General features: G+C 37.1%; 1 protein-coding gene across 2 annotated transcripts in view; it reads left to right on the forward strand.

The window, feature by feature from the left end:
• The window catches only part of NEBL (nebulette), a 355,773-nt gene that overhangs the window by 213,927 nt on the left and 114,904 nt on the right, over positions 1–26,942 (forward strand). The gene's annotated exons all lie outside the window — the stretch shown is intronic.

Raw genomic sequence — 26,942 nt, forward strand, 5'->3', positions numbered from 1 at the left:
AGAATTAGCCCCCGCAGGGCACATAATTAGAAAAGGAACATGGAAGGAAGTGTTGGCTAGATTTCATCCTCCATTTGTCCCCTCCTGTCATTCCTGCTGGCTTTTTGAGTAGGAGGAGTTTCTATGGCCTGGAACGAAGTCCGAAAGTCTACCTGAATTGGGAAATAACAGGTTCTGGGAGCCAGTGCCTGTGTGGAAGGATGGAATGACAGACTAGACTGGCTTCCACGTTAAGTCTGCTGTGCTCTCGTTGCTTCTGAATAGCATAGCAAGAAAACTCTCCCTCATTAAATGAACAAGGGACAAGTTATGCTTCTCACGTGCATTCACCTAACAAATGTTTACTGAGCATCTACCATGTGCCAGGAGGGAAAAAAAAAATACTCTCGTCCCCCCGCACCCTTATTTCTCAATGAAGCATTCTATTTCTGTGCCCTTGGTAGGCTCATTTTATTTTTTATTCATGAGAATCTTTCTTATTAATACCGTCTTCTTTTTTACACTTCCACTTAATTTACTCAGTTTCGGAAGGACCCGTTATAATTAAAAGCAAGAGGAACAGCAATCAAAGACATGGCTGGAATTCTCAGAATAATTCTTAAATGTGTGTCAGTGCTCCGTGATAGCACACACATGCTGGGTTGCATTCTGGAGACCCTCTTTAACGGTTCTTATATTTATACGTTTTCCTCCAGCCCATTGGTGCCTCAGCTGCCAAGGCAGTTTGTAGAATCTCCTTCCCTGGAGGTCTTTAAAAATAGAACTAAATACCCATCTGTCCAGAATGGTTTTGATACAGTCCTGCTGATTAGAAGGAATAGGGCGAGAGTTTTCTGTCAAGGTTTGTTTCAGTCTTGAGTGATCTTCAGTGGCTAAGTTTGCTTTTTGGTGGGGGGCGGGGAGGGATGTAAAGTGACACTGTATGAATTTATTGACGTATCACTCTATACGTCCTGGTTAAATAGGATAAATTATATATTTCTCATGCTTTTAATGTTTCTGAAGTACCTGGCGCATTTGGAGTCTTGCAAACAAACCTGTGAGGTAGGTGGGGCCCTCCTCTGGATCCCTGGGGCACAGGGCAGTCAGCAAAGCCCACAGATGTTCAGCTTGTCAGCCCGGACTCAGTGCGGGTTTGGGGTGCCTACTGTCAGCCCTCCAGGTTCTTTGTGCTTTTTTCTTCTTCCCCCACCCCCTCCCCCACCTCTTATCATCATGCTTTTTTCTCTTGACCCTCATCCTTCTTTGAGTTTGTGAGTTTTGCTCTACCTTTTGGATGTAAACACAATTGATTAGGAACTAAAAATTTTTTTAAAAAATTGGGGGGACCCTATTTATGTCCATTACCTATTCTATTTCCCCTTCCAAAAAAAGTGCATTTTCATGTAAAATTCGAGTAAAAATTATTGCCTACCTCACACCCAGACACACACAGACTTGCTCACCACAAGTCTACATATATGTATTTATGTGTATCTATATGTGAGTTTATGTTTGTGTGTATAAATATAGGAGAGCAGCGGTATGTATGTATATACATGGATATATAAGGATAGCGGTTGCTGTATTGGTCAGGGTTCAGCAGAAAACGAAGTAAACCCATGTGATAGCAAATAAAGAGATTTTTACTGAGATTTGGGGATAGTTAGGGGAAAAGTCAAGAGATGGTGTGGTGCCCAGAGAGTCAGAGGGTCACGACCCCCTCCTTGGGTTGAAGCGCATGGAGAACTTGGAATCATGGTGTTGTAGTTGTGAGGACAGAGCTTCTGCCAGAGGACGGCACCACAGGAGAATGAGGGAGGGGAAAAAATACCCCCTGCTCTCCCTTCCTTCCTTCCTTCTGTTCTGTCCCGGCTTTCCACTGGCCAAACTCAGAATAGAGCCAGAGAGGAAGCCATGGAGATGCAGTGTGCTGGGCTCTCCTTCTGGGGCAGAGCAGGGAGAGGAAGGAGGGGAGGGACTGAGGTGGAGGCAAATGGAGACTAACCAGGGGTGTGTGTGTGTGCGCTTGTGTGAATTTGTCCTTTCCTTAAAATTGAAGTATGGTTGATACACAGTATTCAATTAATTTCAGATGTACAGCACCGTGATTCGACAACTCTGTAGGTTACGCTGTGCTCACCACAAGTCTAGCTACCATCTGTCACCATACGGCTGTATTAAAATACCATTGATTATACTCCCCACACAGGTACCATTCATTCCCATGACTTATTCATTCAGTAAACGGAAGCCTATAGCTTCCACTCCTCCTCACCATTTTGCCTATCCCTCTACCACCATCCCCTCTGGCAACTAGTTTGTTCTCTGTATTTAAGAGTCTGTTTGTTTTGTTTGTTAGATTCCACACTTAAATGAAGCCATATGGTATGTGTCTTTCTCTGATTGTCTAATTTCATTCAGCATAATACCCTCTAGGTCCATCCATGTTGTTGCAAATGGCAAGATATTTTTGTTTTTATGGCTGAGTAATATTCCATTATACATATAAAAATTATATATAAATACATATATAATTACATAAAATTATATGAAAATATTAATTAAAATAATATATATACACACTACATCTTAATCCATTCATCTATCATTGGGTGCTTAGGTTGCTCCCATGTCTTGGCTACTGTAAATAATGCTGTAATGAACATAGGGGTGCATGTATCTTTTCAAGTAACTGTTTTAATTTCCTTTGGTTAAGTGCTCAGTAGTGGAATTTTATTTCTGTTTTTAATTTTTTGAAGACCATCCATTCTATTTTCCATATTGTGTTTATGTATGTTTAAGTATATATGTATTTATTTATTTATATCAACATATAATATATTATTTGCTTCAGGGGTACAGGTCTGTGAATCTTCACTTTTACACAATTCACAGCTCTCACCATAGCACATACCCTCCCCAATATCAATAATCCAACCACACTATCACTGCCCCCCACCACTCAACAACCCTCAGTTTGTTTCCTGAGATTAAGAGTATCTTATGGTTTACAATGAGATACCACCTCACACCAGTCAGAATGGCTAAAATTAACACGTCAGGAAATGACAGATGCTGGCGAGGATGCAGAGAAAGGGGAACCCTCCTACACTGTTGGTGGGAATGCAAGCTGGTGCAACCACTCTGAAAAACAGCATGGAGGTTCCTCAAAAAGTTGAAAATAGAGCTACACTATGACCCAGCAATCGCACTACTGGGTATTTACCCTAAAGATATAAATGTAGTGATCTGAAGGGACATGTGCATCTGAATGTTTATAGCAGCAATGTCCACAATAGCCAAACTATGGAAAGAACCTAGATGTCCATCAACAGATGAATGGATAAAGAAGATGTAGTACATATATACAATGGAATACTATGCAGCCATCAAAAGAAATGAAATCTCGCCATTTGTGACGACGTGGATGTGACGATGGATGGAACTAGAGGGTATTATGCTTAGCGAAATAAGTCAATCAGAGAAAGACAACTGTCATATGATCTCCCTGATATGAGGAAGTGGAGATGCAATGTTGGGGGGTTGGGGGGTAGGAAAAGAATAAATGAAACAAGATGGGATAGGGAGGGAGACAAATCATAAGAGACTCTTAATCTCACAAAACAAACTGAGGGTTGCTGAGGGGAGGGGGCCAGGAAGAGGGTGGTGGGATTATGGACATTGGGGAGGGTATGTGCTATGGTGAGTGCTGTGAAGAGTGTAAGCCTGGCAATTCACAGACCTGTACCCCTGGGGCTAATAATATATTATATGTTAATAATAAAAAAAGAGTATCTTATGGTTTATCTCCCTCCTGATCCCATCTTGTTTCATTTTTTCTGTCCTTGCCTCCCATGATCCCCCACCCTGCCTCTCAAATTCATGATATCAGAGAGATCATATAATTGTCTTTCTCTGATTGACTTATTTCGCTTAGCATAATACCCTCAGTTCCATCCACATCATTGCAAATGGCAAGATTTCATGGGTTTTTTTGGTGGCTGCATAGTATTCCATTGTATATATGTACCACATCTTCTTTATCTATTCATCTGTTGATGGACATCTAGGTTTTTTCCATAGTTTGGCTATTGTGAACATTGCTGCTATAAACATTCGGGTGCACATGCCTGTTCAGATCCCTACATTTATATCTTTAAGGTAAGTACCCAGTAGTGTGATTGCTGGGTCATAGGGTAGCTCTATTTTCAACTTTTTGAGGAACCTCCATACTGTTTTCTAGAGTGGCTGTACCAGGTTGCATTCCCACCAGCAGTGTAGGAGTGTTTCCCCTTTCTTCACATCATCCCCAACATCTGCCATTTCCTGACGTGTTAATTTTAGCCACTCTGACTGGTGTGAGGTGGTATCTCACTGTGGTTTTGATTTGTATTTCCCTGATGCCGAGTGATGTAGATCACTTTTTCATGTGTCCATTGGCCATTTGGATGTATTCTTTGCAGCAATGTCTGTTCATGTCCTCTGCCCATTTCTTGATTGGATTATTTGTTCTTTGGGTGTTGAGTTTGATAAGTTCTTTATAGGTTTTGGATACTAGCCCTTTATCTGATATGTCATTTGCAAATATCTTCTCCCATTCTGTCAGTTGTCTTTTGGTTTTGTTAACTGTTTCCTTTGCTGTGCAAAAGCTTTTGATCTTGAAGTCCCAGTAGTTCATATTTTCCCTTGCTTCCCTTGCCTTTGGCAGTGTTTCTAGGAAGTAGTCATTGTGGCTGAGGTCGAAGAGGTTGCTGCCTGTGTTGTCCTCAAGGGTTTTGATGGATTTCTGTCTCACATTGAGGTCTTTCATCCATTTGGAGTCTGTTTTTGTGTGTAGTGTAAGGAAATGGTCCAGTTTCATTCTTCTGCATGTGGCTGTCCAATTTCCCCAGCACCATTTATTGAAGACACCGTCTTTTTTCCATTGGACATTCTTTCCTCTTTTGGTGAAGATTAGTTGACCATAGAGTTAAGGGTCCATTTCTGGGCTCTCAATTCAGTCCCATTGGTCTATGTATCTTTTTTTGTGCCAGTATCATACTGTTTTGATGATCACACCTTTGTAATAGAGCTTAAAGTCTGGAATTGTGATGCTGTCAACATTCCTGTGGTCATTCGGGGCCTTTTCTGGTTCCATATAAATTTTAGGTTTATTTGTTCAATTTCTTTGAAAAAAAATTGATGGTGTTTTGATGGGGATTGTATTAAATGTGTAGATTGCTTTAGGTAGAGTAGACATTTCCACAATATTTGTTCTTCCAGTCCATGAGCATGAAATGTTTTTCCATTTCTTTGTGCCTTCCTCAATTTCTTTCATGAGTACTTAATAGTTTTCAGAGCACAGATTCTTTGCCTCTTTGGTTAGGCTTATTCCTAGGTATCTTATGGTTTGGGGTGCAATTGTAAATAGGATTGACTCCTTAATTCCCCTTTCTTCTGTCTTGTTGTTGGTGTATAGAAATGCAACTGATTTCTGTGCATTGATTTTATATCCTGACGCTTTACTGAATTCCTCTATGAGTTCTAGCAGTTTTGGAGCAGAGTCTTTTGGGTTTTCTGCATAAAGTATCATATCATCTGCAAGGAGTAAGAGTTTCATTTCTTCTCTGCCAATTTGGATGCCTTTAATTTCTTTTTCTGTTTGCTGAGGCTAGGACTTCTAGTACTATGTTGAATAGCAGTGGTGATAATGGACATCCCTGCTGTGTTCCTGACCTTAGGGAAAGAGGTCTCAGTTTTTCCCCATTGAGAAATGTATTCGCTGTGGGTTTTTCATAGATGGCTTTGATGATGTTGAGGTATGTACCCTCTATCCCTACACTGTGAAGAGTTTTGATCAAGAAAGGATGCTGTGCTTTGTCAAATCCTTTTTCAGCATCTATTGAGAGTATAATATGGTTCTTGTTCTTTCTTTTATTAATGTATGGTATCACATTGATTGATTTGCGGATGTTGAACCAAACTTGCAGCCCAGGAATAAATCCCACTTGGTCATGGTGAATCATCCTTTTAATGTACTGTTGGATCCTATTAGCTAGAATTTTGGTGAGAATTTTTGCATCTGTGTTCATCAAGGATATTGGTCTGTAATTCTCCTTTTTGATGGGGTCTTTGGTTTGGATCAAGGTTATGCTGGCCTCATAAAATGAGTTTGGGTTTTCCTTCCATTTCTATTCTTTGGAACAGTTTCAGGAGAATAGGTATTAATTCTTTAAATATTTGGTAGAATTCCCCTGGGAAGCTGTCTGGCCCTGGCTCTTGTTTGTTGGAAGATTTTTGATGACTGCTTCCATCTCCCTACTGGTTATGGGTCTGTTCAGGTTTTCTGTTTCTTCCTGGTTTAGTTTTGGTAGTTTATATGTCTCTAGGGATGCATCCATTTCTTCCAGGTTGTCAAATTTGCTGGTGTATAGTTGCTCATAATATGTTCTTTTTACTGTTTGTATTTCTTTTGTGTTGGTTGTGATCTTTCCTCTTTCATTCATGATTTTATTAATTTGGGTCCTTTCTCTTTTCCTTTTGATAAATCTGGACAGGGGTTTAACAGTCTTATTAATTCTTACAAAGAACCAGCTCATAGTTTCATTGATTTGTTCTACTGTTCTTTTGGTTTCAATTTCATTGATTTCTGCTCTGATCTTTCTTATTTCTCTTCTCCTGCTGGGTTTAGGCTTTCTTTGCTGTTCTTTTTCCAGATCCTTTAAGTGTAAGGTTAGGTTGTATATTTGATACCTTTCTTGTTTCTTGAGAAAGACTTGTATTGCTATATATTTTCCTCTCAGGACCACCTTTACTGAGTTGCCATGATTTTGAACAGTTGTGTTTTCCTTTTCATGATTTTTTTTCAATTCTTCTTTAGTTTCCTGGTTGACCTATTCATTCTTTAGTAGGATGCTCTTTAGCCTCCATGTATTTGAGTTCTTTCCAACTTTCCTCTTGTGATTGAGTTCTAGTTTCAAAGCATTGTGGTCTGAAAATATGCAGGGAATGATCCCAGTATGTTGGTACCAGTTGAGACCTGATTTGTGACCCAGAATGTGATCTATTCTGGAGAATGCTCCATGTGCACTAGAGAAGAATGTGTATTCTGTTGCTTTGGGATGGAATGTTCTGAATATATCCATGATGTCCATCTGGCCCAGTGTGTCATTTAAAGCCTTTATTTCCTTTTTGATCTTTTGCTTATATGATCTGTCCATTTCAGTGAGGAGTATGTTAAAGTCCCCTACTATTATTGTATTATTGATGTGTTTCTTTGATTTTGTTATTAATTAGTTTATATAGTTGGCTGCTCCCACGTTGGGGCATAGATATTTAAAATTGTTAGATCTTCTTGCTGGACAGACCCTTTAAGTATGATATCATGTCCTTCCTCATCTCTTATTATGGTCTTTGACTTAAAACCTAATTTATCTGATAATAAGGATTGCTACCCAGCTTTCTTTTGATGTCCATTAGCATGGTAAATTGTTTTCCACCCCCTGAGTTTAAATCTGGAGGTGTCCTTGGGTCTAAAATGAGTTTTTTGCACAGCATATTGATGGATCTTGTTTTTTTAATACATTCTGATACCCTGTGTCTTTTGACTGGGGCATTTAACCCATTTGCATTCAGGGTAACTACTGAAAGATATGAATTTAGTGCCATTATATTGCCTGTAAGGTGACTGTTACTGTATATTGTCTCTGTTCCTTTCTGGTCTGTTACTTTTAGCCTCTCTCTTTACTTAGAGGACCCCTTTCAATATTTCCTGTAGGGCTGGTTTGGTGTTTGCAAATTCTTTTAGTTTTTGTTTGTCTTGGAAGCTTTTTATATCTGCTTCTATTTTCAATGACAGCCTAGCTGGATATAGTATTCTTGGCTGCATATTTAGTGCTTTGAATATGTCATACCAGGCCTTTCTGGCATGCCAGGTCCCTGTGGATAGGTCTGCTGCCAATCTAATATTTCTAATATAATTGTATGTTATAGACCTCTTGTCCCAAGTTGCTTTCAGGATTTCCTTTTTATTTCTGAGACTTGTAAGTTTTACTATTAGATAATGGGTGTGGACCTATTTTTATTGATTTTGGGGTTCTCTGTGCCTCCCGGATTTTGATGCTTGTTCCCTTTGCCAAATTAGGGAAGTTCTCTGCCATAACTTGCTCCAATATACCTTCTGCCCCTCTCTTTCTTTCTTCTACTTTTGGGATCCCAGTTATTGTTTTGTCTTATGGTATCACTTATCTCTCGAATTCTCTCCTTGTGGTCCAGTAGTTGTTTGTCTCTCTTTTTCTCAGCTTCTTTATTCTCCATCATTTTATCTTCTATATCACTAATTCTGTCTTCTGCCTCATTTATACTAGCAGTAAAAGCCTGTTTTTGACTGTACCTCATTAATAGCTTTTTTAAATTTCAACTTGGTTAGATTTTAGTTCCTTAATTCTCCAGAAAGGGATTTTATTTCTCCAGAAAGGGATTCTCTAGTATTTCCTTGTTTTTTTGACCCCAGCTAGCACCTTGATAATTGTCATTCTGAACTCTAGTTCTGACATATTACTAATGTCCGTATTGATTAGGTCTCTAGACATCAGTACTGCCTCTTGTTCCTTTTTCTGTGGTGAGTTTTTCTGCCTTGTCATTTTATCCAGATAAGAATAGATGAAAGAGAATCCAAAATACTAAAAGGGTGGCAATGACACCAGAAAAATATACACTAACCAAATCAGAAGAGACCTGAAACTGGTGGGAGAAGAAAGGGGGAAAAAAAATATATGTATATGTATATATATATATGTGTATGTATATATGCATACACATATATATATATGTATGTATACACATTCACACACACACACACACACACACACACATTAGACTGGTGAATAAAACAGAGCCACACACTTGATTTTGGGTCTATTTTGGTCTGTTAGAAGAAACTACCTCCCAGAATTTTAAAGAAAGAAAAACTTATATATATACAAAAATAGTGTAAACATGATGAATGGATAGAATGTGACTATGAAGATGAAAATTAAAAAAGATTTTAAAAAAGAAATTGAAAAGAAGTTGGTTGAAAAAAGGAAAAAAATGGAGAAGAAAGCACGTGATTAGGCTGGAGACTAGAACAAAGCCATGCTCTCCATTTAGGGTATTTTTTGATCTATTAGAAGAAACTGTATCCCAAAATTTTAAAGAAAGAAAAACCTATATGTATACAAAAAACAATGTTAAATACAATGAAGGGATAGAATATAACAACAAAAATTTAAAAAGATTTTTGAAAAGGCATTGATAAGATAAAGTAGTCAAAAAATGTTAAAATAGGAAAGAAGAAAAATTTAAAAAAATAGAATAAGGAAAAAAAACTTAAAAAATGTGACTTTGAAAGACTTAAGAATCATGGGAAAAAAGCCATGAATTCTATGTTTTGCTTTCTGGTAGCTCTGGAGTTCCGCAGTTCTCAGTGATCAGTGAAGTTGGTTTTGGCTGGAAGTTCTTGCTAATCTTCTGGGGGAAGGGCCTGTTGCTCTAATTCTCAAATGTTTGCCTGAGGTGGAATTGCACTGCCCTTGCCAGGGGCCAGGCTAAGTAATCTGCTTCAATCTGCCCTCGGGATCTTTTATTTCCTGAACGCTTTCCGCTTTCCGTAGAGCTCTGGAGGACAGGAATGAAGATGGCAGCCTCCCAATCTCCAGTCCAGAGGAGGTGAGAGCTTGGGCTCCACTCCTCTGTGCACTCTCAGAGAAAAGCAGTCAATCCTTCCCCTCTGCCTGGTCTCAGGCTGTGCTCCATGCTCACCCAGCCTGTGACCGAGCATTTCTATCTCTGGCGCACATCCCCATTTGGAGTCTCCAAACCCAGCACATTCCTGTAATGTGCTCCCGTGCCGCTCCTCCCAGAGGAGAAAGGTGAGTCTCCGGGATATGCCGCTTGTGGGGTCCCTGCTCAAAGAGCAGTGGCCTGAGTGTGCCTTGGATCACGGTTTAAGGTAAACCTGACCTGAGACCCCACTGCTTGGCACTGTCTCTACACCCGGCTTCTCTGCTCCGATACCTGGGACCTCTACCACACTCAGTCACCTCTGATCTTTCTGTGACCCTGTGGGTCCTGAGACCACACTGTCCCCACAAGGTCTCCACCCCCTGCTTAGTATCTGAAATGATGTCCCTCAGCGGAGCAGACTTCTAAAAATTCCGATTTTGTGCTCTGCTGCTTGCTGGGAGCCGGCCCTTCCCCCCACAGTCTCTCTTCCCCTATATCGGTTCGGATTCACTTCTCTGCACATCCTACCTCCCAGAAAGTGTTCACTTTTCTATTCCTAGAATTGCTGCTCATTTCTTTGATCTCCTTTTGAGTTTGTAGGTGTTCAGAATGGTTTGATAACTATCTAGCTGAACTCCCTGGACATGATGATACTTAGGTCTCCCACTCCTTCTCCATCTTGCTCCTCCCAACTGTTTTCCAGTGTTTGTAAAAATTTACCCTCCTACAAGTAGTGCACAAGTATTCTCTTTTCTCCACAATCTTGCCAACACTTGTTATTTTTTTGTGTTTTCAATACAAACTATTCTGACATATATAAGGTGATATCTCATTGTAGTTTTGATTTTCATTTCCCTGATGGTTAGTGATGTTAAACATCTTCTCATGGCCATCTGTATTTCTTTGGAAAAATGTCTATTTAGGTCCTCTGCCCATTTTTAATTGGATTAGTTATTTCTTTAGTGTTAAGTTGTATTAGTTCTTTATATGTTTTGGATATTGGGTATATCATTGGTAAATAAATATCTTCTCCCAGTCAGTAGGCTGCTTTTTTGTTTTGTTAATGGTTTCTTTGCTGTGCAAAAGTTTTCTATTTTGTTGTGTTCCCAATGATTTATTTTTACTTTTGTTTTCCTTGTCTGAGGAGACATCTAGAAAAATGTTGGTAAGGCCGATGTCCAAGAGATAACTCTTTGTTTTCTTTAAGGAGTTTTATTGTTTCGGGCCTCACATTTAGGTCGTTAATCCACTCTGAATTTATTTTTGTGTAAGGTGTAAAAAAGTGGTCCATTTTCATTCTTTTGCATGTGGCCATTTGGTTTTCCTAGCACCATTTGTTGAAGAGACTATGTTTTCCCAATTGCATCTTCTTGCCTCCTTTGTCATAGATTAATTGACTGAATGAACACAGATTTATTTCTAGGCTCTCTGTTCTGTTCCATTGACCTTTTTGTCTATTTTGAGCCAGTACCATACTGTTTTGATTGCTACAGCTTTGTAGTATAGCTTGACATCTGGGATTGTGATACCACCCACTTTGTAATTTCTTAAGATTGGTTTATTTTTCTAATTTAACCTTAGACCTGAAAACTTTGCCATGGATCAGCACGACTGTGCATTCTCTTAACAGCTTACATAAAATCTTGACATTTGTTTCCTGAATTAAAAGAAGGTGCAAACTCAGATTGTTTGTGAAGATAGACCGAAAAGAGTTTTTTAAAATATTTTGATTACCGGTTTTTACAGGGTAGTCATTACTTCTAGACATCTTCAATGTCTAGAGAAAAATATATTATTTACAAAATAAGAGAAAAATATATTATTTACAAAATAACAACTTTGTTGGTATCAAATATAGTGAATGCAGCAGGCAAAATACTAAAAAAAATTATTTTCTCTGAAGTTATGCTACTTAAACTGATGTAAAGTTAGGTTCATTTATTCAGTTTGATTTTGAATTTTAGCGGATGTTTTATTTTTGTCTTCTTGAGTTATTAATGCAACACTAACTGTATAAAATGTTTACATGATTTTGCAAAATCAAAATATGAAATGAAGTATATTGGATGAGATCTCACTTTTAACTCCAATTCTTCCTTTTTCATAAAAATGGTTCTGTTTTCTCCTTTTTATTAGTTTTGATTTATTCTTTATTTAAAAAAATATGTAAGTAACTGTGTTTCTATAGCCTGTATTCTCTTTCCAACCCAAATGGAAACTAACATTCAGTACACACTCTTCTGTACTGTGCTCTTTTCCTTTCTTGGGATATTCTGGAAAGCATGCCATAGGAGTATATGGGGTCTGCCTTATGGATTAGATAACTTCTATGGCAATGCTATAGTTTATTTAACCAGTCCCTAGTTTTGGACATTTGGGTTATTTACAGTCTTTTGCTATTATTAGTCTTGTAATGGATAGTCTTGTACATATATCATCTCATATTTTTTGCCAGTACTTTTAGGAGTTGTTTTTGATAAGAGGTCAAAGAGTAAATGCACCTATAATTTTTCTAGATACTTCAAAGTTTACTGCCATCAGAATTGGAATAATTTTGTGTTCCCAACAGTAATATATAAGACGGCCAATTTCTCCACAGTCTCACCATCAGACTATTTTGTATACTTTTGGAGTTTTTGCTAATTTGAAAGGTAAAAATGAGGCTTCATGTTTGAATTTGTATTTTTCTTGTCATTAGCAAAGTAGAGCATCTTTTCCAAAGCTGAGGGCCATTTGCATTTCTTTTTCTGTGAACTATATGTTCAGTTTTTGTCCATATTGAGTTGTTGATCTTTCCTTCTGAATTTTTAAAAGTTCCTTTTGTTGGGGCTGTTATTCCTTAATAATCCATTGCAATTACTATCTGCCCCCACCCACTATTTTGCTTATCGTGTTTTATTTTTATGTGCAAATTTTAGATTATTATTTGTGTTTATATGGTCATTCTTTTCTCTATTGGTTCTGGATTTTGAGTTAGGAATGGTTTCCCAGGTTATAAAGTAACCCCTCCATGTGCTCTACCCCAGCTTCATATTTTACAGTTAGAAATCATTTAGAATTTACCTTGGTGTGGGGCTTGAGAAGTGGATCTAAATGATGCTTGTTTCCCATATTGTTCTGACATTATTTATTAAGGCATCTTCCTTTTCCACACTGACTGGAATGCCCTGTATCATGTGAACATGGGGTCTGTCTCTGGACCATTGATCCCATTCTATGTGTGAATGCTCCAGTAGCACACAGTTCTAATAATAAAGCCTTTATAGTAGGTGTTAAAAAAAAAAACAACTTCTTTAAACAAAAATCACGGTGATATCATTCCTGTGTTTAGAAAAACAGAAAGTGTGAAATGGAAGCATTTTTAAAAACACCCCATGTGTGAGCTACATTTATTATTTTATTTTGCAAAGAAGGGAAACAGGGCTTACACAGGTTGTTCCGACTCATCCAACATCACCCAGAGGGGCAGCAGTGGGACTGGAACCCATGTTTTCAATCAACACATCGCATGATTTTTTTCACAAAGGTACAGTTTTCTCAGAAACCATGGATCTCTTAGCCAGGGCCTAGATCGAGGCTGGATGCCTTCTCTTGCCACAAAATATTTTCTGAGTTTTGAATATTTAAAATAACACGTGATTTAGTTTATTTTTAGTGATAATGTAGGCATTTTAGAACACTTGGAGAACCCGAGTACTGACTCCCAGTAATATGTTAGTATTTTGTTCAGTTATTTCCAGAATTTGTAAATGCATAGTCTTTTGCTTTATTATGATTGTGTTAAGTGGAAACAGTTTTGAGAGAATGGAAATAATATTAAGTATTTATTAAGCACTTACTTAAGTGCATTGATCAAAGTGCTTTGAATACATGATCTTCGTTAGTTGTCATAAAATCCAGCTAGGGATGTGATCTTTATTATTTTAGTATTACTGATGAGGGATGCTCGGCTCCCAGAATTTAAATAATTTGACTAGCCACCCAGAGCTGGTGAATGTTGGAGCTTGGATTCTAATGTGGCGTTTAACCCTGGTACCTGTGTCTTAACCACTGTGCTCATTATGTTCTGTGCAGATCGGTTTGGATTCTATTATATTATTAATACATTAGCAGAAATAATTGTCCTCATTTCCTTGATGGTCATATTAAATTCCATTTATAGTATCACCTTTCTTTTAACATAATGAAATTTTTTATACCACATTGTAAGAGGGTGGAGTTAAAAATTTTTTTTCTTTTTTTTTCCCCCCCTCAAATGTTAATCATAAGATCTCAGCATCTACATAAAGAAGGGTTTTGAAAAATGAAAGAGTAAATGTGGAAAGGGCCAGTGTGAGATAGATATGTTTGCATTTTATACGATTTTATACGATGTTCAGAGGGAGTTTCCTTTCCTGTTGGCTGGACATCCTCCCTGTAAGTTTGTTTATATCAAAATTTGCATAACTACCTTGATTTTTTTTTTTTCCTAGCCTTTCCCAGATCCAAATCATTCCAAATTCCAAGTTAGAGATGAGAAATGCAATACGGAGTGATGGGTGGCTGAAGTTGTCCTAATTTGGAGCTTGATGTGCAATCAGAAGTAAATAAAATAGCCGTTTTCTGAACTGCCTCAAACTGCCAGCCAGCTCAGGGATACACAGCCCACCGTTTACTTTGGCTGTGACATCCATGGACATATCAGTAAGAAAGAGGAAAGCATCATTGCCATTATACATTTGTTCCCTTGGAGAAATGGTGGAGAGGACATTTTGAAGAGAGAAATGAATGAAATGTATCAGGCCAGTGTGAAATTACATTAGTGACCATTATAGGTGAGTGTTTTGGTTGGCAACATTTTGAGGGCAATTTTGCATGTGTGTCTGTGCTGGGAGACAACAATAGAGTAGACTTTGGATTCACAATATGATTTTTAATTTTGTAAAATGTTAGTGCTCTTATCAGTTCTGTTCTGTGTACACATTGGATTATTAGGGTAAACGAGGGTAGTTTCTGTCATCAGGAGGTTGATAATTTAGAGTATTAAATTCATCATTTTTTTACTCTGCCATTCCTCTCAGTAAGTAAAAGACTGAGATCATTCTCCAGTATATTTTATATTTATTTGTAAATTACACACACGTTACTGTAGATCCATAAATCAGAAAGTTTTTTTTCTTAAATTTTGATTAAAAAATATTAGTTGACATTCTCATCATTTTTCTTGCAAGTCAATGCAGTACAAGATGCATATATCCTGTTTTAAATATCACCAAGCTGTCACTCTAGTGGCAGAGAGTAAAACAGGCTATTGCTTTAAGGAGCTTCAACTGGGGACACATTTTATCCCTAACAAGGGTAGAAGATTTTCAGGAGGATTTGAAAGTTGAATTGTTTTCTTCGGAGCTGCCTGAGAAGGATTTCATAAGACTCTAGATATTCCTACATTTTAAATTTTTTATGGATTTTTCTGGGGCACCCGGCTGGCTCAGTCAGTTAAGCGTCTGCCTTCAGCTCAGGATCCTGGGATTGAGTTCTGCATCAGGATCCCTGCTCAGTGGGAGTCTGCTTCTCCCTCTGCCTCTGCCCCTCCCCGCTACTTGTGCTTACTTGCTCTCTCATGTTCTCTCTCAAATAAATAAGTAAAGCATTAAAAAAAATAAAATGGATTTTCCATCTAGTTCCACCCCTCCTTTGTTGCTGTTCCAGTATAGTTACATTTCAGGGTTGCATAGACTAAGAAATTGGGAACTGCATAAGTAACAGTTCTTACCTGTCGTTTCAGAATTCTGATGTTTAGTGATGTGCACTCATCAAACATCTTGTCAAACTAGATGACTGGCTAATCACCTGGTGATTCATTATGTTTCACTTCTCATGTAGGAAATAAAAGGCTAGCTATTTCTGAAGTAAGGGATGACTTAGTCAATCAGGATTTATCATAGAAAGACAGTCTTTTATGTCTTACTATGCTGTAGAACTAAGTGATAAGTTATGATAACATTTGGAAATGAGTTTTAGTTATTATGTTTTTAATAGAATGTTCATTTACTCTCTGGATATAAATATGTTCTGTTAGCTTGCAGAGCCAAATTAAAGCACCAATTTTAAAATTTTCAATGCCTGGTGCTTTGTATATGTAACTATCTAAAAAGGATTTTTTGGTGAAATATTATTGTAATGATAGGTTCATATATTTCCATTTATTAGATTCTTGCTCTGTTCTATAAAGAACTTTTATTAAGAAAATATATAAAAAGTAAATGTTGAGAGCTAGAATCATCAGTGTATATTAACTCTTATTAAAGTTGTCTTGATCATTTAAAATCCTCATTTCCATTATTTTTACCCTCTCATACATTCCTTTCAAGTTTTGAACATCTTCCTGGATGTGTAGTTCTGTCTTCTCGCTCAGAATCTGATTAGATTATTATTAAATTCAAAACCCACAATAGGACATTATGGTAATAACTCTTGAAAATATAAAGGAAATGGATTTTTAAAAGAAATCTGTAGACTTCCAAAATCGGTGCTAGAGAAATTAGAAAAGCTGAGCAAAGCAATAACCAAGGAAAACGTTGAAAAATATTATGTAATAGTTACCTTTCTAAAAGGGTCCTGTCTCTAATACTGTCTAGGGATGTTTGATTCTAAGGAAGGGCTAAAGAAAAAAAAGGGTATATAGGAAAGATGTGGGATAACAAATGGGAAAATAATTTCAACAGGGAGGGTTGGACTTCATGGGAATTGTGAAGTAATAGAACCATCTCTTTTAGGGTCTGTATGGTTCTTTGTCTCTGTTTTTCTCTGAACACAGGGTTTCTTAGCCTGCTTCTTGGCATCTGATTAATAAACACCTGCCTGAGTCTCCCTGGTATTAGAGCCCCAGCACTCACCACCATCTGATTGTCTACAGCGAAGTGTCTCCTCATTCAAACTCACAAAACATATTTTTATTAATCACTGGCTGGCCAGTGCACTTCCTCTCCCCAAGTACAGGGTCTGCTCCTGGTCTAATGAGCTATGGCCAGATATCAGGTCATGTGATTCACAGGGACCTGAGCATGGTTCACACATAACTTTATTGGCATGACTAATGCAGCTTTATCATTGAGTCTGTCCTATTTTCAGGGAACAGCCATTCCAAAGGTACATAAATTGACATAGAACCCAAAGAAGAAAATAACCTCCAAAGAAATTCCAGTTTGGGAACATAAATGACTCTAGTCATGAATATAAATGTGCATTATTACATACATTATATATCATTATATGAGCAAATGTTATGAAATCATATTCATTTTTTTTTAAGAGAGAGTATGCAGGGGGAAGGGCAGATGAAGAGGGAAAGAGAGAATCTTAAGCAGGCTCCACTCTGGACTGGATATGGGGCTCGGTCTCATGACCCTGAGATCTTGATCTGAGCCAAAATCAAGAGCCAGACACTCAGTGGACTGAGCCATCCTGAAATCACATTCATTCAAGGAATAATCTACCAACAGCAACTAGTATTTTACCCAAGATTACAAAGATGGCTAGATATTAAGAGATCTATTAATATCATGAAGTTAATATGCTCAAATAAGTCAAATAAGAAAAGCCATCTAATGCTGAAAAAGCATTTGCTAAATTTCAACAGCAATTCCTGATGCAGTATTTCAAACACTTGGTTTTGTTGCTTTTTGCTATTTCCAGTAAACTGTGCACATCTGACATTTTTACAAACAGATGAGAATATGTAAATTGTTTTAAAAGCCCCTTTTTGGGGAGATAATAAATTTGTTTGTATTCTAAGTTCCTAGCTCATAGAATGGTGTCTCAAGAAATATTTTTAATGAAACATTCCACTAAAACAAAGTAGTCTCATTTTTGAGAATTGGTAAGAGAACAGAAAAGAGAGCATTTGTCCTTGTCTCATAGGGGACCTTGTTTGAAGCACGTACAGCACTCCTTTTTTCTTAGGTACAGCATGAAACTTTAGCAGTGCCTTTGGAGGACACTTCGCCACTCTTCAGGTGATGCCTTAGAAGCTTGTCCTCTTTGCTTTTTCTCCACCATTTGCCTGTGGCTCCCTGAGCTTGGACCCCAGTCCCTGAGCTGAGCCTGTGCCCAAATCTGCCCACTATGGGCACCTAACTGATGGCTGCCTCCCCCAGAACAACTCTACCTTCGACTCCACATGCCATGCCCTTTCTCTTTAACCAACTCAAAATACCTTTGAATGGCCTCTCATTCTTCATATCTTCTCTGTCGTTCTGCCTACATCTTTCTAGTGTCTCTCAACTTCATGACCCCGGTCTCCGTCTTTATTTTCGACGTGGGCTATTCTGCAGAAATCTTCTGATATTCTCTTCCCTCTCCTGTCAGTCTGTTGCAACTAGATTAATTTTTCTATATTGGATTTATAGGTCACTCCTCCGCTTAAGACTTCAAAATGCAACATTTCTGATTGAATTATATATAAAATGGTTGGCTTGACATTTGCAGCCATCCTATTCTGCCTTTCGAGTAGTCCTTACTCCTACACTCCTCTATGCACACTGTGCTTATCTCTCAAGGGGCCCATCGTCTGGCTGTTCTGCTGTCTTTGCTTGTGCTCTGTCCGCCATCCTTCCTGTTCTCACTTAGGAAAATCTGACTCATCTTCATAATGTGCAGATCAAAGGCAGTGTTCCTTGATTAGAGTCTGCTTGGTATTTCTGGTTTCTTCTATCTTCTGAACCCTCACAGCTCTCTGTAATTCTCTGATGGCTTTGGTGTACTCTTTAATTGCCTCATCTCTGTGAAAGGCTAGATTTTATTCAGTTTTCTATTTCTTGCAATGCCTAACATAGGCCTTTATAAACCGTAGTTCACATATGGGTATTTTGATTCAAATACTAAACTATTTGAAAATACTACATAGATACATGGGCAATATACCTTTATATTTAAAACATATCAATGCCATTGATTGATTTACTCTTCTTGTAAGCCACAGTCTCCAGCATTCCTTTGGGAGGTGGTAATACAACTGAAAATATTAAACAGAACTATCACAAAAGAGAGTCGTGTCGGTCATGTAGTTTATTTTGAAAAAGTGATTTTTGTCTTTTCATGTTCACATTCATATTTTCAGAACTAAAATATTATTAGGGTGAAGACTAAGAAACGTTATTACTATAACCTGGAGAGAGAATGTTAATTAAATTGTCGGACAAGGAAAGGGACAAATGCTTAAGAGAACAATTTCTTTCCCCATTTGTGATGATGTGAAAACTTTATTTTCTCATACTGAGTCAAACTGCCATGAAACTTTTGCAACAGATTGAATGGTATGATAAATATCTACTTTGTAGGGCTTTGGACAGTGTCGTTGCTTGAAAAGCAAGCTTGAACTCCCCATGAGATCACTGTCAAGCTAAACGCTTAAAAGCTTTTCAGAGCCGTACTTTTGGCTCTATCAGAATTTAATTTCCCACTGATGATGTTTATATTGATTTTGGAACACATACCCATGAATATACTCAGCATAGCTACATCACTGATGATTTCCCGTGCCTTGGGAATACAACCCTATTTTATGTGCTCATAGAACGCACTTATACTTTCATATAGATGGATACCTTGATTTAATCCTCTAGTTTTTAGGCTAGACTATGAAAATGTCCTTGTGGTTGTTGAAAGGCTATTTCTTCATAACAGAAACAAATTGATGTATGTGGGAATAGGTTTTATAAATATCCTATGCTTTCTTACCTCTCTGGTCATACCTGCTTGGTTTCTGACCTATAGTCCAACGCAAGGGGCGTTTTTTTTTTTTTTTTTAAAGATTTTATTTATTTATTTGACAGACAAAGATCACAAGTAGGCAGAGAGAGAGGAGGAAGCAGGCTCCCTGCTGACCGAGAGCTGATGCGGGGCTCGATCCCAGGACCTTGGGATCATGACCTGAGCCGAAGGCAGAGGCTTTAACCCACTGAGCCACCCAGGTGCCCCAAGGGGCGTTTTTGAAAGTAGATTCCAGCCATATAACATTAAAGTTCTGAAAACTCACGATGTGTTTATGTGGTGAGGGCATACGTAAACGGATCGAAGATCTCGGGTCCAGTACTGTTCATGTTACTTTTAAGCAGATTACTCTACGTTAGAGCTTCAGGGTGGGGATCCTCAGTATTTACTTTCTAGAGAGTTCAGGCATGTGCATGAGACATGTGAGGGGCTTAGCACAGTGTCGACTGTCCAGTACAGCTTACTTCACTTCCACTGTTACCGAAACCCAAACTGATTTGATAAAAGCATTTGTCAACAGATGATGTTCTTATCTTCGAAGGCTTTGTACCCCAGCAATTAGTGGATAAAGTTGGTAGCATACAATTGCAGAACCCAGAAAGACTGATGTTAATTCTTGACCAAGGAGAAAATAAAGAACCAAAGACTTCAAATGACACACTCACATACCTCCCCCCCACCCCAGGACAGGTCACTAGCAGACTGGGGTTTTGAACTCAGATCAGGGGACTCCTCTTGGTGTGGCTGGTGCTCTCTGCACTCCACACACTGGAAGTCGTGCTTCCTAGGTTCACTCCTTTTCCAGTGATGGTTCTGGTATTAAGGTTCATTCAGTGAGGTGCTAGTGGCTTCTAATCTCTTTTGTGCTTTAGTCATTCTTGCCTGGTCCATCATAGTGTTTTTGCCAGGCTAGAAAACAGCATAATGTTCTGTTATCTGTTCAGTGTAGAATATAATCTTGGGCACACATTTTTTTTTTTTTAAGTAGAATAGAAAGAACTTGAGCAGAAGCCTCCCTGTAACATAGTTCATGAGTCAGTTATAATCTTCATCAAACATGGCTCCAAATACCATCACTGATCTTGCTTCTGAAAGAGAAACATCATAAAAGCCTGGAATGTTCTCTGAAAGATACATTTCTGATGGTGTTTTGAAAATTAGTTAGTCCTTATATCATAAACCTCTCAACCTTTGAATATTTAAACAAAGGTGATTTGTTTAAAAAGGCCATTCACTATTGCTGTTTTAGAAAAGTACTATATATATATATATATATAACATATATATATATATATATATATAAAATACTGAATTTAAAGTATAACTAAAAAGGTAAGTTAAATAAAACACTTGTTAAAGCATAAAACTATGTGTAATTTTCTTTCTAATAAAGTCTTCTGCAACTCTATCCCAGAAGATTCGGTTTTGTCATATAGATAATTTACCCCTTTCCAAGAAATTTGTATTTTGAGTTAGCCACACTTAATCAGCAAAGAGATGATCTCTTAAAAAAAAAATATTGGGGCACCTGGGTGGCTCATTCATTAAGCAGCTGCCTTCAGCTTGGGTCATGATCTCAAGGACCTGGGATGAAGCCCTGCCTCGGGCTCCCTGCTCAGGAGGAAGCCTGCTTCTCTCTCTCCCACTCCCCTTGCTTGTGTTCCCTCTCTCTCTCTCTGTCAAATAAATAAATAAAATCTTAAAAATTAATCTTGTAATGTTTGTTAATAAGCAAATCTAAAGCTATTGTAATAAGTTGAAAAAAATCCATACATATGAATATTTTAATACAGGATAATACAATTTAGCTATTTATTCTGATTAAATTAAAATCTGAGGTTTCCCTAACTCATGACTATTTTGTACAAGTGAAAGTAAAGTAAATATTGTAAAGAATTATCAAAGGAAATCCATATATAGTGATTTTAAATCTTAAAATAAGGAACTAGGTACAGCCTTGATCAGATGCACATGTAGTAATATTTCTGTAGAAAAATTATTTCTTAAGGTTATAATAATGGTCTGGTATCAAGCTTAAAATCTTGAAAAAATGTGTCCTTGCTACTTTCTTAATGCATATCAGCAAAAGTACCTCCTTTATGGCAAACTTTATACTTAAATAAAAATTTTGACACAAAAGAGACCCTCATAGCATGATTACTCTTTAAGGAGTTCACTTTTATTGGAGAGTTTGTCATAGAAAACCTTGAAAGTAGCTATTCCGTGCTTTAAAAATGGTTTAGATTTACAAGAAATGGCCAGAACACATATATTTAAAAAATAAGTGATCTTGTTAAATGAACTTTGAATTTTCAGCTCAGAGTGCCTATAAGGTCAGCATTTCTTTACTATGACTATTATTGGCATTATATTTTGTGATTAATTTTTCCCAATATTCTAGTATAAGTCTAGAGAATTCAATTTTTTGGCAAATTATCAGTTTTGTGTAAATCAGGGAATGAGTACTATAAAAGTCACTACTATCACACTATTTTCAACAAATACTTGCAATTTTCTGAATTCTTAGTGTTTTTAAAAAATTTTTATTGAGGCATAATTGACCTATAACATATTAGTTTGAGGTGTAGAACATGATGATTCAATATTTGTATACACTGTGAAATGATCACCACAACAAGTTTAGTTAATATCCATCACCATACAGAGTTACAAAAATTTTTTTTTCTTGTGATGAAAACTTCTAAGATTTACTCTCTTAGCAAATTTCAAAAGCACAATACAGTGTCATTAACTATAGCCACCATGCTGTATATTATATCCCTGTGACTTAGCTGGAAATTGATACTTTCTGATCCCTTTCACTCATTTCACCTCTCCCCCTTGCCTGCTTCTGGTAACCACCAATAATCTGAACTTGGTTTGGTGTGGATTTTTTGTTTTTGTTTTTGTGTTTTTTTGTTTTTTGTTTTTTGTTTTGTTTTTTTTTTTTAGATTCCCCTTATAGTGAGATCATATGGTATTTGTCTTTCTCTGGTATTTTCCTTATTTTATTGCATTTGGCATAATACCCTCAAGATGCATCCATGTTGTCACATATGGCAAAAATTCCTTCCTTTTTATGGCTGAATAATATTCCATTCTATGCATATACCACATTTTCTTTATCCATTCATCTGTCAATAGACACTTAGGTAGTTTCCGTATCTTGACTATTATAAATAATGCTGCCTTGACCATGGGGGTGCAGATCTTTTTGAGTAAGTGTTTCTTATTTCTTTCAGAAAAATACCCAGAGATGGAAGAGCTAGATCATGCAGTATTTCTAATTTTTTTGAAGAAACTCCATACTGTTTAAATTGTTATTTATTGAATCCTTTTTCCCCCCTAAAGATTTTATTTATTTGTTTGACAGAGAGAGAGAGAGAGCGAGAGAGGGAACACAAGTAGGGGGAGTGAGAGAGGGAGAAGCAGACTTCCCGCTGAGTAGGGTGCCCAAGGCAGGGCTTGATCCCAGGACCCCGGGATCATGACCTGAGCCGAAGGCAGACACTTACTGACTGAGCCACCCAGGCGCCCTTTTTACTGAATCCTTTTAAAAGAAAACTCAACAAATCTTTTTGGGTGTCAAGGCAGCTATGTAGAAAGTGTAGACTCCACTTCTTATAATTATTCTCCACTCCCTTTCCTTCATTTGTGTGTACAATATCTTCTCTATATTTAAATTGTGTTTAAGAGTGCCACAAACACAGAATTTATGATCTCAGGACATAGTGATCAGTAGAGAAAAAGTGTTGCTTTCTGTTTCTGTATGTCAACATACAGATACAGAACAGAATAGCACTAGGGGTATAACTGTATCTTGAAATGTCTATTTTAAAATTTGGAAGATTAGTTTCTCAGGTTGACTGGCAGCCTTTGGTCCATATCCTAGGAGATAGAGGCTTTTATTGTTGTTAATTACAGTGTTTCATATTGTTGGCTCCTGTCAGCTCATCTGAGCCTGTTGTGGTCAGCCATCCATTCCTTCCTTCCTTTCTTCCCTCCTTCCTTCCCTTCCTACCTGTCAGCCTCCCTCCCTCCCTCCCTTCCTTTCCTTCTTCCCTGGGAGAGATGGTTGTGAAATATTTTCCAGCTTACTACTGCTTATACATTTTCCATTAATGTATTAAGGAGGACATGTATTGCATGGATCACTGGGTGTGGTGCATAAACAATGAATTCTGGAACACTGGAAAAAAAAAACCTGTAAAAAAAAATGAATAAAAATCAGAAAAGTTTCTCAGATTTGGTTCCTGCCAGGTCCCGGATGCTCCTAATACTATCATTATTACCTGCTTTCCCATGGCTTCTGACTCCTGGGGAGTTCTTGTTTTTGCCAATCTCAGGAATCCAATTGTCTCCATACCACAGTTACTCTTCCCTTAAGTCACTGTCAGTAATGATAATACCTTGGAAGTTGGAAATTGAAGAAAAAAATGATAGAAAGTAATAATATCATTATCAGAAAGAAATTAAAGTCATTGAGTGTTCTATTGTTCCGTGTTTCCATAGATTTTACACAGATTAAAGCAGTACAGACCTGGGTTGGAATCTCTTGGTGTGAGAACTTTGGCAAGTTATCCACTCCCGGTCCCAGTGTGTCATCTGTGAAATGGATGTTGTGAGGGTTAAATGGGCTTCTATATGGAAAGCCCACAGTCACCGTGCTTGGCATATGGTGGTCACCCTTCTGTGCCCTCTACTAGGGAGCTTATAAGAGTCCTTGACTGTCTTCCATTTTTATATAGAGTTTAACTTTCTCCAGAATTTTCAGCAGATCTTGGGTGTGGGATAGCACCAATATAATTTAAGTCCTTGGATATCACTTCATGTATTTTTGATTCAAAGCACTTCATTGCATTTAGATATTATTGAAGATCTTAGTAGTTACAAAATATCCACTTTTGTTGGTACCTTGGAGAAAAGAAGCTGGGTCCTCTGTGCAACAGAAATAAGAGATACTGCGTTTCCTTTCATTGATCAAGGACTTTTCTGCTGAGAATTTGAAAATTCAAATTCTTTTTTAAAGATTTTATTTATTTATTTGGCGGAGATCACAAGTAGGCAGAGAGGCAGGCAGAGAAAGGGGAAGGGAAGCAGGCTCCCTGCTGAGCAGAGAGCCCGATGCGGGGTTCAATCCCTGGACCCCGAGATCATGACCTAAGCCGAAGGCAGAGGCTTTAACCCACTGAGCCACCCAGGCACCCCGAAAATTTAGTGTTTTTAATGGAAAAAAAATCTCATTTCAGTAAAAGACTTAGCTTCTTTAAATGATCTATTGTCTCTTTAGTAAGGTATCATTGTAACATTGCTTTATAACATGGTTTTAAAAGGATTTACCTAGCCCAACTGAGAAGCAATTGCTGGTGTGTTTTAAATTGGGTTATATGAGTTAAAAATGGGAGGACCAATGGAAGATACTTCACTATTTGGACTTTTTTGTCGTTAGGTAGAGAAATAAAGAGTGAATAGCTATTATTCACTCATATAATTATCTATTTATTAGATAGATAATTAAAGAGTGAATATTTATCCTGAAAACTGCTGGGAATTTAAAGATGTCATTCTCATTAGTGAAACAAGATAGGATTTTTAAAATATACCTTTGGTGAAGTTAATTAAAACATCATTTAAAGAGTTAGTTCATTATTTATAAGAACAATTTAAACCTTTAATAAAATACATTCCCATACAGAGGACTCTGATTTAAATAGGTCTGGAAATGAAATTAGATTGCAGTTTTTATTGCTTGCTTATTAGGATTCTGAAATTCTCATCTTAAGAAGTTTAATGTTAAATGTATCTTTTTCACATTTAAGATATATACAATCAAAATGAAAAAGAGCTAATGATTTACAGTCTTATAATATTACTACAGCTACACTGGGCAATCATAGCCACTATCCAGTAAGATCTCATCTGAATTGAGATGTACTAGAAATGTAAGATTAAAATACATTGGATTTCAGAGACTTAGTATAAAATAATATAAAATATCCCAATACTTTTCATATTGATTACCTGTTCAAATGATAATATTTCAGGTAAATTGAGCTGAATCAATTATATCATTAAAATCAGTGTAATATATTTCTTTTTTTAATGTGATAACCACAATATTTAAGGTTACATATATAGGTCACATATGTATATTTCTACTAGTCAGAGCTGCTCTAGAGAATGTTTCTGAAATAGTTAAAACATCACGGATAGATGTTGCCTGAGGGATGCCACTTTAGGAGCAAATAAAAAATATGCCAAACATTGCGGTTATGAAGGAAAATTTCACATGCACAATTTGAGAAAAAAAAAGAAGGCTGGAGAAAACCATCTATAGATATGGAGTAGGAAGTTGGATAGAAAATTGACATCTACAAAATTAATCGAACATTGAGAGAAGTTCTTTAAAGCATCCTGCTCTTTTCTTGAAATATAGGTTTTATAAGTCCAACAAATTTTATCATATTCTAAGAAAATTCACATTTTCACTGACTATACCATTGAATACTGACTCTCATATGTATATTCAGTATCTGAAATACTCCTGGGACACAATGCTTATTACAGCTCATGGCATAAACTAGATGTTCAATCAATATTTGATGAATGAATATGTGATTGACATAGGAGAAATGGGTAGGGATGTTTATCGGTTTTGTTCATTGATTATCTGAGGAGATTAAGATAGTGCCTGGACCATAGAATGTACACAAAATATTGGTGCATGGTGAAATAAATGAAGACAGACACACACACATATTAAATAATAAAGAAGACAAAGTACTCAGAAATTACCGCCAATATATGTTCAACTACTTCTCACTATTCAAAGAGTACCAAATGTTTTAAAACATCACTATATGGCTGTTTTAATTACACCTTCACTTTAACTATGATCCTATTTTGATATTATGTTATATTTTGAGTTATACATGAAGAAACTCCATTGAAACAGTTGGAATACAATGCAGAAATTAGTGCTTCAGAAGTTCTGAACTTGTGATTATCAGTTATGTTGTTTTCTCTGGCTTGCAACTATGATGAATTCATGATCCCAGGATCCTGGGATTGAGCCCCATGTTGTGCTCCCTGCTCTGTGGGAAGTCTGCTTCTTCCTCTCCTTCTCCCCCTCCTCCCCTTCCCCTTGCTCTGTGTGCGCTCTCCCTCTCTCAAACAAAGAAGTAAAATCTTAAAAAAAAAATAATCAAGATTTCAGGATAAATCAAATCCTTAATGAATGTAGGTATAGTTATTGGATGCTTTAAGGTTTCTGTTGAAAGCATTGATACCACTTATTCAGGAAAGAGTAGAAAAACATAGGTGCATTCCAATAATAAACTTGTAATTATAGAAATGTGGAAGTGTGAAATTTATATTTTAAACACATTTAACATCAATTCCATTTATTTGGGGGTATATATAACACACATGTATTTCCCTTCATTAAACCAACAAACCTGGGAGTA

The sequence above is a fragment of the Lontra canadensis genome, unplaced genomic scaffold (assembly GCF_010015895.1).
Source record: "Lontra canadensis isolate GAN:19392208 unplaced genomic scaffold, GSC_riverotter_1.0 scaffold72, whole genome shotgun sequence".
In the NCBI taxonomy this organism is placed as follows: Eukaryota; Metazoa; Chordata; class Mammalia; order Carnivora; family Mustelidae; genus Lontra; species Lontra canadensis.